The following is a 10,772-nucleotide window of genomic DNA, read 5'->3' as shown; positions in this document are numbered from 1 at the left end:
CTCCGAGAGATTGTGGAAAGAGGAGAAGTGTCGATTGACATAGTCGGCTCCGCAGATAATGTTGCTGATCCACTAGCTAAGCCTTTTACTGGACCATTATTCGAGATGCATCGCGAATCAATGGGTTTGAAGCATATGGGTAGTTAGCTCTAGTGCAAGTAGGAGATTGTTAGAGTAGGTGCCCGTCGAGCCAAGTGTTGGCCGAGTGTTCACAATGAAACTCTATGTATAAGCAATCTTTATTTTAATAATATTTGAAATTATTGTTTTGGCAAATCTTTATCTATATACCCATGCTAGTTGCATAGATAAAGCCCTTGAATATACAAATAGTAGAAAGAATATGAGATGCTCATATGATGAGTATCATGAAACTCATATTTGGAATACTGTATATTTTAAACAGTTCCTAGTCGATTCAGCCGCCGCTAAGAAAGATATAGGCCGTTAGAGTTCGAGACTAGTATCTTCGATGTGAGTACCATGTTTCATTGGTAGGTGACATTTTGATGTCCGATCATGCAGTTAGGTGCTCCTGGTAGAGTGCACTGAACAACCCTCCATAAAGGACTTTCCAAGTGGTTCTCACTTATCGAGTGGAAAAGTCCTAGTTTATGGTTGTACACCATTAGTCCTTATGACCCGGGACAACATTGAGACTCTATGTGCCAGAATTACACTTTGACTTTTTTACCGACTCTCATGGGGTCATCAGGTGGCAAGGTTGGGTGTTCTGTCGAAATATATAGGAGTCGATGCATTGTAGTCGGGGATTCACCGCTTACCTTCGGGTATGGATATCCTATTTGTTCTCATGTGTATGTAGGTTGAAATCTCTGATCAGAGTATGGTGGTAATTATGAAAGGGGTTTCATAGATTACACCATCGATGCAACTACGACATGACACATAGTATCGATTCATTGACAACTCTCGATAAACCAATGGTTGTCGAATCGGTCGGGATATATGAGTTGAAGGGACCGTACTGTACGCCAGCCATAATTGAATGGTTCTTGCATGCACTATCATTTGATACCTAGGGAATCATGTAAGCGATGCTGCTAGGTGTTTAACATGATTGGTTGGGTACTATCAGACTTGAGTTCTGACGTTCTTGTTATCAAGGAGTTGATAAGTAAGAATGGAGCAATTGAGATATGCTCATATAAGGACATGTTTAGTCCGAATCACATGGAGATGTGAACCCACGGCTAGTTGTATCAATGAACCATTGAGGGCCACACAAGTACTAGCTTTATAGATCCCTTTGAGAAGTAAATAGTTCAAAGTTTTGAACGGCTTATAAATGAGTTTATAAGCGTTGAGAAAAATAGAAGTATGACTTCTATGAGAGAAATGTAATTTTTAATTTATGAATGTGTTCCTAAATTAAAAATAGGCCAAGTAAATAATGTATTTGAAAATTATGATTTTCATAAACATTATTATGGACTAAATTAAATTAATTCAAGTGTTGAATTAATTAAACACTAGTGGGCCTAGTAGAGTCCAAATAATTAAATTAATTCAAGTGTTGAATTAATTAAATAACATTGGGCCTTGTAGAGCCCAATTGGAAATAATTATTTAACTAGTGGGCTTGAATAAAATCAAGTAAAGTCTAATTGGGCTCAAATATGTTTGAGACAATTTAAATAGTCCATGGGCCTTGTAATAGTTAAAAGTCCAAGTCACATTACATGCTTGGGAGATGAAGAGTTGGGGAATACTTTTGATTAAAATAATGCATGGCATGCAACTTTTTGGATCAACTTTTTGCACTACCAAGACAACTCTTCCTTCCCTCATTCTACACTATGTTGGCCGAAATTTTAGGGATTTTCTCTCCAAGTTTTTTCTCTTCTTTTCTTCTTCAAGTGTTGAGGAAGATATATTCTTCTTCTTGAAAAATCCTCTTAATTTTCTAGTGCAAATTAAGAGGGGATTTATCTAGTTGGTGGTGGGCCTAATTTTGGAGGTTGGAAGCTTGAAGATTTGTCATCCACTCAAGAGCTAAAGTGTTTACATTTTGGTTGGTGCCATTTATCAATCTCTTGTGATTGATAGGTAAATTCTAAATCATACTATGCATGACATTATTTGGTGTTTGTTGTATTTGCTACACAATATCTTCTTGGTGGCCGAAATTTCTTGATGAAAAATCAAAATTTTTAACTTCCGTTGCGCTTCCGGCCACCGTAACCGATCCCCTTTCATGAACCATCGCCTGGAATCTCTTACCAACATCCCAAGGAATGATTTGAACCATGGCTAAGGGCCGTAGGCCAGCCACAATTCGCATCACCCATGTAACAACCGAAAAGCCACAATTCGCATCACCCATGTTTGAATGGACCAACATGGTATGTTCTTCCTTGACTCTTCAATCAAGTCCTATTATCATTTTTTTTTCATTTCATGATCATCATTTCCATGGAAAAAAACCGAAATACACCAAGGATTTTCAGAAAACAAACATGCAGATTTTTTTGATTTCCATGACAAGCTTCACGGGTTCTCTTGTTTTGATGTTTCAGGTGGAGTGTTCGACTCCAGGCTCACTAGGCTACATCTAGACATGTACTAGGATGCATTAAGACCATGTTGGTCCATTCAAACAAGCCCCATGCATGAGAGAAACCGAAGATGACAGCAACTCACCATCTTTGCCATATTGAGTTTCGAAAAAAAAAATGTTGTGTGCTGTCAAGGGAAGTGGATCTGATCTTGGCTGTCATTAAGGCTATATCCATGGTTAGAACACCTCCCTAGCATGTCTAAGACGTGACTAAGTTGCCCTTTTGGAGGCTTGGTCCATGGTGAATCGGTTTATAAATTAAAACTCAAGAATAGCACAGCACCCTTTCGGCCCTCCCCTTTTTCCAGCATGTGTGTTTCGAAGTTTGTGGAGTGGTGTGGATCTTGGTTGGCCTATGGCCCTTAGCCACGGTACATACCATGCCCATAGATGTCTAGATTGTGTCTTGGTCAATCAGATGGCCACTGGAACGATCGGTGACAACAAAACAAGAACAATGCCCCGACGTGCAGAATTGGTTCTCGGTTGGAACTTTTCGGTTGTTGCTGGGGTGATGAGAATTGTGGCTGCTCTAGGGCCTTTAGCCATGGTTCAAATCATTCCTTGGGATGTTGGTAAGAGAGATTCTGGGCGGTGGTTCAAGCCCCAATGGCCGGTAGTCTCGAAAACGACGTAAGGAACTGCAAGCATGCTGCTGTATTTTGTGGACAGCAAGTGATGCGATGGTTCAGTGGCTCGTTCGAGTTCTCGGCTGTCTTTTAGCCTATGGCCTTGGACTGGACAGTGACTCATTGAGTTAGGAAGGTCATGTTTTTGGCCATTCGTGATTCGGATCATTTTTGAGGTCGTACGAGAATCTACGGTGCGATGTGCCAAATGGACTCTCGAAAGAGCGTTTCATGTTTTGGCCTCCATCCACCTAGATTTCGACCCTCAACATTTTAGGGATATTACTTCATCATTTTAGGCGTATTTTAATCATGACTACTTGATGGTTCGGTTTTGGTTCGGGTTGGTACAGCGTCATGATTAAATACGAAGTCGTAGGCGCAATTGTCTCAGTTTTCGGATTTAATTGCATAGTTTGGTCAAGTAAAAGCTATTGCATATTTTTCATGACATATGTAGGTTGCAGCGAGCCTGGGAACGATCCAATCCATTCAGTAAAATTATTGCAGGATATTTAATTATGTTGATTAATTATATTACGTGCAAAAATGTGAGGCCCGGGGCCGAAGAAGGCGGGGGGTGATCGCCGTTGCCATCAGTTGCACGGACAATGAGCGGCTCCTGGCAGGCTTCTAGGTGAAGGGAACATGAATGAACCGAACCCACACGGGAATGAGAGGGATTCCGAGACTGTTCAATGTAATGGACTGTACAGTTGAAGAGGGCTTAAAAGATTTGATTTGTACTACTCATATCACGAAGGTGTATCTTCTTTTCGGTAGCTCATCACATAAGAACTCCAAAGTTAAGCGTGCTTGACTTGGGGCAATTTTGGGATGGGTGACCTCCTGGGAAGTTTCCCAGGGTGCGTGTGAGTGAGGACATAAGCACGCTGGAAAGACTCGTCGTGGTACAGTGAGGACAGTCGTCGAATCTGGGGCGTTACAAAAAATATTCATTTTGAGATTTATGCGATATTGCTTGTGATCACTTTACTATCATGATTATACCCGGTCGCCAGTTACCGGTCCGGTCGCTAGTTACCGGTCAGTTCACTTGTTTCACCCAGTATACTGTGGCAGTAGTCTGATCAGACGTACATTATTAAACCCGGTCGCCAGTTACCGGTCAGCTCAGTTCAGTTCAGTTCAGGGACCACTTGCGTAGACCATAATCTCACCAGAAAATTATTACATGCTATTTCAGTATAGGGCTCCAAGGAGCAAACATTTTCACTATGATTTTCAGTTCAGTTATGCACGTATTATAATTGCTCATGACAAGTTATTTTAACATTATGCCACATGACATGATATTTTTATCCCATGCAAAATTTTACTATTTATTTACTTGTTATTTACGATATATGCATGTTGAGTCTTTAGACTCACTAGACTTGATTGTTGTAGGTACTGATTATGTCGGGACCGAGGGCGGGGACCAGTGAGCCTGCTCGAGTTGGCAGTAGTAGGACCCGATGACCTCTGTTCAGCATTTATTATTATTTGATTGCTCAAACATTTTGATTGTCGTTGGATAAACCTTTACTGTTATTTCGAAAATGTTAATTTCTTCCGCTGCCATTTTGAACATCAAACTTTATTTATCATGTTCATTCATGAATGAGACAATTTTAATTATTTAAAAAGAAAAATTTTAGATTTTTTCGCAAATTTTCAAACACGGATTTATAGGCCTCTAAAGCTGGTATCAGAGCAATGATTCTGTAAAGGGTTGTACTACTACTGACCACGAGAAGCTCATGACGTCACGTCTTCGGTCTGTAAGTTTTACATTTATGCATTTTATTTAAAGCATGAATTATTTGACAGCATGTTTTCATGAATTATTTTACGTCCAGATTTATTTTATTACTCAGTATTTAAATTTAAATGAATTATGGAATTATGCATGTTGGTTACGTATGGGTCATGTATGGAACATTATGCCCACTAGACGCATTCTCTAGCGCACTAGAAATGAGGAGCCTCGCCAGGAGGACAGGGAAGAGCAAAGGCAGGAGAGAGACTTACCACCTCCACCACCACCTCCACCTGACATGAATGCCCATATGCTAGCTGGGATGACGCAGTTCTTCGCACAGTTTGCGGGAACAATGCCGTGGCGACCAGGCCGATAGGGCCCGAGGCAGTAAATGAGAGATTCGCGTTTGACCAGGGAGTTCATGACCCTGAGACAGGGAGATCTGACTGTTAGGAGTTCATCCGTAAGTTTGAGAGGGGCTGTCACTTTGTGCCCTTGATTGCGAACGATGCCAGTGCCAAGCTGAGGCACTTTCTGGATGGTCTGCGGCCGATCTTACGCCGCGATGTTAGGGTTGCTGGCCCTACTACCTGTTGCTGTTTCTAGGGCTCTGGCTGCAGAGAAAGATCTGATTGATATAGAGATGGATCGCTTGGGAAAGCGACCAGTTCAGGTACCACACCGTCCTCCTCCTCCTCAGCAGCATCAGCATCAGCATAAGAGGCCGCATCACGGCCCGTCCAGAAACAGAGGAGGACCTCAGCAGCAGCAGCAGCAGGGACGTGCCGTCCCGAGGACTTTTGAGCTCCCAGTTTGCCCTAGGTGCTCACGCCGTCATCCTGGAGCATGCATGTATGGCTCAGGGAAATGTTATAAGTGTGGCAGCACAGACCACGTGCTGCAGCAGTGCCCCCGGAGGAATCTGCCTACCCAAGGCAGAGTTTTTGCTCTCCATGCTGCGGAGACGAACCCCGATACTATGCTGATGACAGGTACCTTACAGCTTTAAGTTTACATTTGCATTCCAATGTTTTGGGAATTGGGATTAAGATTTTGAACTTAGAATTGCGATAGGATTGCATGCTCTACTCAGTATTATTTTCGGGATTAAGATAGAAGAACTCTGACCTTCGCATGCCTATAAGCTTAGCTTTTGTGATTATTGGTTTCAACTTAGTGTTCCGAACTTTCAGGGAGAATTTTCATAGCCGGCTCAGCTACCAAAGCCCTGATAGATTCAGGGGCTACCCACTCATTTATTTCAGAGGTCTTTGCGAATTTTCTCAAAGTTAAGACCATCGGGCTAGATGTAGCCTATTCAGTATCATTGCCTTCTGGAGAGGAGATAACAGCCACCAATGTGATCCGAGACATAGACCTTGAGCTGCATGGAAATCTTGTTTATGCGGATCTTATCTTATTGCCGATGCCAGAGTTTGACATCATATTAGGCATGGACTAGCTATTACAGAATTTAGTTTTGATTGACTTCCAGCGGAGATCTGTTCTAGTCCGACCGCTTGGAATGACCGAGTTCTTATTTGAGCTGGACAGGTACTTTCCTTTACCGCGCATTATTCCATATGTTTAGGCTAGGAAGCTCATGCATAGAGGGTGTCGGGCGTTTCTAGCGACCTTTATATCTGTCCCCGAGGCGCCCAGTCAGTCAGACGCAGATGTTCCGATTGTTAGAGACTTCTTAGATGTTTTCCCTGAGGACGTTTCTGGTATGCCACCCGAGAGAGAGGTGGAGTTTTCTATTGAGCTTATGCCAGGTACGGTTCCGATTTCCAAAGCACCGTACCGACTAGCACCGACAGAGATGGCAGAGCTTAAGAAGCAGATTCAGGAACTTCTTGACAAGGAGTTCATTCGCCCTAGTTTCTCACCTTGGGGCGCGCTGGTCTTGTTTGTTAAGAAGAAAGATGGCACGATGAGGCTTTGTATTGACTATCAGGAGTTGAACAGGGTCACAGTGAAGAACAAGTACCCACTTCCGCGGATTGAGGATCTGTTTGACCAGTTGCAGGGAGCTCCGATTTTCTCTAAGATTGATCTACGTTCAGGTTATAACAAGTTGAGGGTGAGAGACGCTGATGTTTCGAAGACAGCTTTTAGGACTCGTTATGGTCACTACGAGTTCCTTGTGATGCCGTTCGGTTTGACGAATGCGCCAGCGATCTTCATGGATCTCATGAATCGCGTATTTCAGCCGTACCTCGACCAGTTTGTGATAGTGTTCATAGACGACATTCTCGTCTACTCCAAGAATCGGGAGGATCACAGCCGGCATCTGTCCACGGTGTTGCAGACATTGCAGAAGCACAAATTATTCGCAAAGTTCAGTAAATGCGAATTCGTGTTAGAGAAGGTGGCGTTCTTAGGCCACATTGTTTCCAGTAGTGGCATTGAGGTAGACCCAGCGAAAGATGCAGCAGTGAGAGATTGGGTTGTGCCGCAGAATGCATCAGAGATCCGCAGTTTTCTTGGCTTAGCAGGATATTATCGGAAGTTCATTAAGGGATTCTCCTCGATTGCAGTTCCACTCACAGCACTGACAAAGAAGAATGTGAAATTTGTGTGGAGCGAGAAGTGTCAGAAGAGCTTCGATACTTTGAAGCAAGCTCTTATCTCAGCACCAGTTTTGGCCATGCCGTCAGCGCCCGGTGAGTTTGTTCTGTATACCGATGCTTCGAAGCTCGGTCTTGGCGCCGTATTGATGCAGCATGGAAAGGTGATAACGTATGTTTCTCGACAGTTGAAAACCCATGAGAAGAACTACCCTACCCATGATATAGAGTTGGCCGCAGTAGTTTTTGCCCTGAAGATTTGGAGGCACTATCTGTATGGAGAGAAGTGCCAGATCTTTACCGACCACAAGAGCCTCAAGTATTTCTTTACGTAGAAGGAGCTGAATATGCGTCAGAGGCGTTGGTTGGAGCTTGTGAAGGACTATGATTGTGACATTAGCTACCACCCGGGTAAAGCTAATGTAGTTGCGGATGCATTGAGCAGGACAGTTCAGCGATGGCCCATTTGACAGTTTCGAAACCTCTTCTGTTTGAGATGCAGATGTTTGATCTTGAGACTTATCCTCGAGGTAGAGTTCCCCGTCTATCTACCTTGACCATTCAGTCTTCCCTTCTGGACCGTATTCGCAGTGGTCAGTCAGCAGATGAGCAGTTGGCCAAGTGGAAGCAGAGGGATGAGGCCAAGGGCAGTGTCCTGTATTCAGTCAGTGACGGTATAGTGAGATACCGAGATAGGATATGAGTCCCTAGCAGTGACTCTATCCGAGCAGATATATCTTATTAGAGGCCCACATGTCACCGTACTCTATTCATCCAGGAGTACAAAGATGTACAAAGATCTGCAGCTATTGTATTGGTGGCCCGGTATGAAGAAAGACATCAGACGGTTTGTATCCGAGTGTCTGACTTGTCAGTTAGTGAAGGCAGAGCATTAGAGACCAGCAGGTTTGCTCAAGCCTCTTCCTATTCCCGAGTGGAAGAGGGAGAATGTTACCGTGGACTTTGTGACCGGTTTGCCGAAATCAGTCAGAGGATCGAATGCTATTTGGGTGATTGTAGATCGTCTTACCAAATCAGCGCACTTCTTGCCTATTAAGACGACTTTCACCATGGTTCAGTATGCAGAGTTGTACATCCGGGAGATAGTCCGACTCCATGGTATTCTAGTTTCTATCGTATCTGACAGAGATCCCAAGTTTACTTCCTCGTTTTGGAAGAGTTTGCATTCGACTATGGGGACGAAGTTGCTGTTTAGCACAGCTTTCCATCCGCAGACAGATGGGCAGTCAGAGCGAGTTATTCAGATCTTGGAGGATCTTCTCCGTGCTTGTGTGATGGATTTCTCTGGGAGTTGGGAGTCGAACTTGCCATTAGTAGAGTTCACCTACAACAACAGCTTCCAGTCTTCTATTGGTATGGCTCCGTATGAAGCACTATATGGCCGTAAGTGTAGATCTCCTGTTCATTGGGACGAAGTAGGAGAGAGAGCAGAGTTGGGTCCAGAGATTATTCAGCAGACTGCCGATGTAGTAGTCAAGATCCGGGATAGGATGAGGACTGCTCAGAGTCGACAGAAGAGTTATGCAGATCAGAGGAGGAGAGATTTAGAGTTTGCTGTCGGCGACCATGTCTTTGTGAAGGTGGCACCTATGAAGGGTGTCATGAGATTTGGGAAGAAAGGGAAGCTCAGTCCGAGATTCATTAGGCCATTTGAGATCCTCGACAGAGTTGGGACGCTAGCTTATCGTGTGGCTCTTCCGCCGAATCTGGCCGGAGTACACAATGTCTTCCACGTCTCTAAGCTGAGAAAGTACATGGCGAATCCTTCGCATGTCCTGAACTTTGAGCCGTTGCAGCTTACTCCGAACCTATCTTATGAGGAGAGAACAGTGCAGATCTTAGACAGGCAGGAGAAGAAGCTTCGGAACAAGCTGGTTAAGCGAGTCAAAGTCAAATGGCTCAACCATTCAGAGGAGGAAGCTACATGGGAGTCTGAGCCAGAGATGAGGAGTCGTTACCCCGAGTTATTCGGTAAGTTTTAATATCGAGGACGAAATTTCTTTTAAGGGGGGGAGAATTGTAGAACCCGTAAATTAGACTACGTATAAGTCATGCATAATTCTAGTATTTTAAAATGATTTTATTGCATGAGTATTTAAATGCTTTTCTTTAAAGTTAATTATTTTATGCAGTCATTTAAATTTTTATCTTTTCAGTAATTCAGTGAGGCCGGACTGGAGTTGGAGCTTCGAGATAAAATTTAAGATTCAGAAAACATTTCCATAATTTATTTTAGCTAGCAAGTAAGTTAATTTAAGTTAAAAGGAGGTTTAGGGATTTATTTAAGCAACTTGAGGTGAGTAGAAAATAAATTCATTTAAGTTCCATAATTAAGGGATTAATTCACTAAATTATTTAAAGGATATATAAGGTTTTTAAGGGTTATAAATTTACTTAATAAACAATATTTCCCCTTCATTTTATGTCTAATTTTCGGCCACTCCTTAGTGGATTAAGCAATGTTATGCCAACTCACCTTTGACCCTTTCCTTGCCATCCCTTAACTTGATAATCTTTTCATTTAAAAATCACCCTTGATTAATTAATTTTAGATCATAATCAACCTACATCTAACATGTAAAAATCGGCCACTCATTCTAGATCCATCCAAGAAGCCATTTGACACCAACCAATTCAAATTTCAAAAAGAGGAGACTTGGTCATACCTTGGTATCCCTTTATTATTGGATCTCCCTCACCCTCCTAACCATTTCCCCTCCCCCACCACCGAATATTTGAGAGAATTTTAGAGCTTGATCGTGGGTTTAGTGAGGAAAAATCGATAGCTCATAAAGAAAAAAAAATCGAGTGAAGAACAAGGAAGCAAGATCACTCCACCTCATCCACGCCGAATCGTCTCATTCTTTCGTTTTTCTTTCAAACGAAACCAGGCATGCATATGTTCTTCCTTGACTCTTCAATCAAGTCCTTTTATCATTATTGAACATTACATGATCATCATTTCCATGCAAAAATAAACATGCAGATTTCGGCCTCTCCATTTCAAGCTTCACGGTTTCATTTGTTTTGATGGTTTCAGGTATTGGTTCGATTCCAGGCTCCCAAGGAAACATCTAGACATGTAATAGGATGCATTAGGACCATGTTGGTCCATTCATGTCACCCCATGAACGCTGGAAGTCGAGAAAATGACAGCAACTCCCCATTTGTGTCCATTTTAGTTTCGAAAATTCAGTTTGCTGTCA

Source organism: Primulina tabacum, chromosome 13 (genome assembly GCF_025594145.1).
Source record: "Primulina tabacum isolate GXHZ01 chromosome 13, ASM2559414v2, whole genome shotgun sequence".
NCBI classification, from domain to species: domain Eukaryota; kingdom Viridiplantae; phylum Streptophyta; class Magnoliopsida; order Lamiales; family Gesneriaceae; genus Primulina; species Primulina tabacum.
This window is presented reverse-complemented; position numbering follows the sequence as displayed.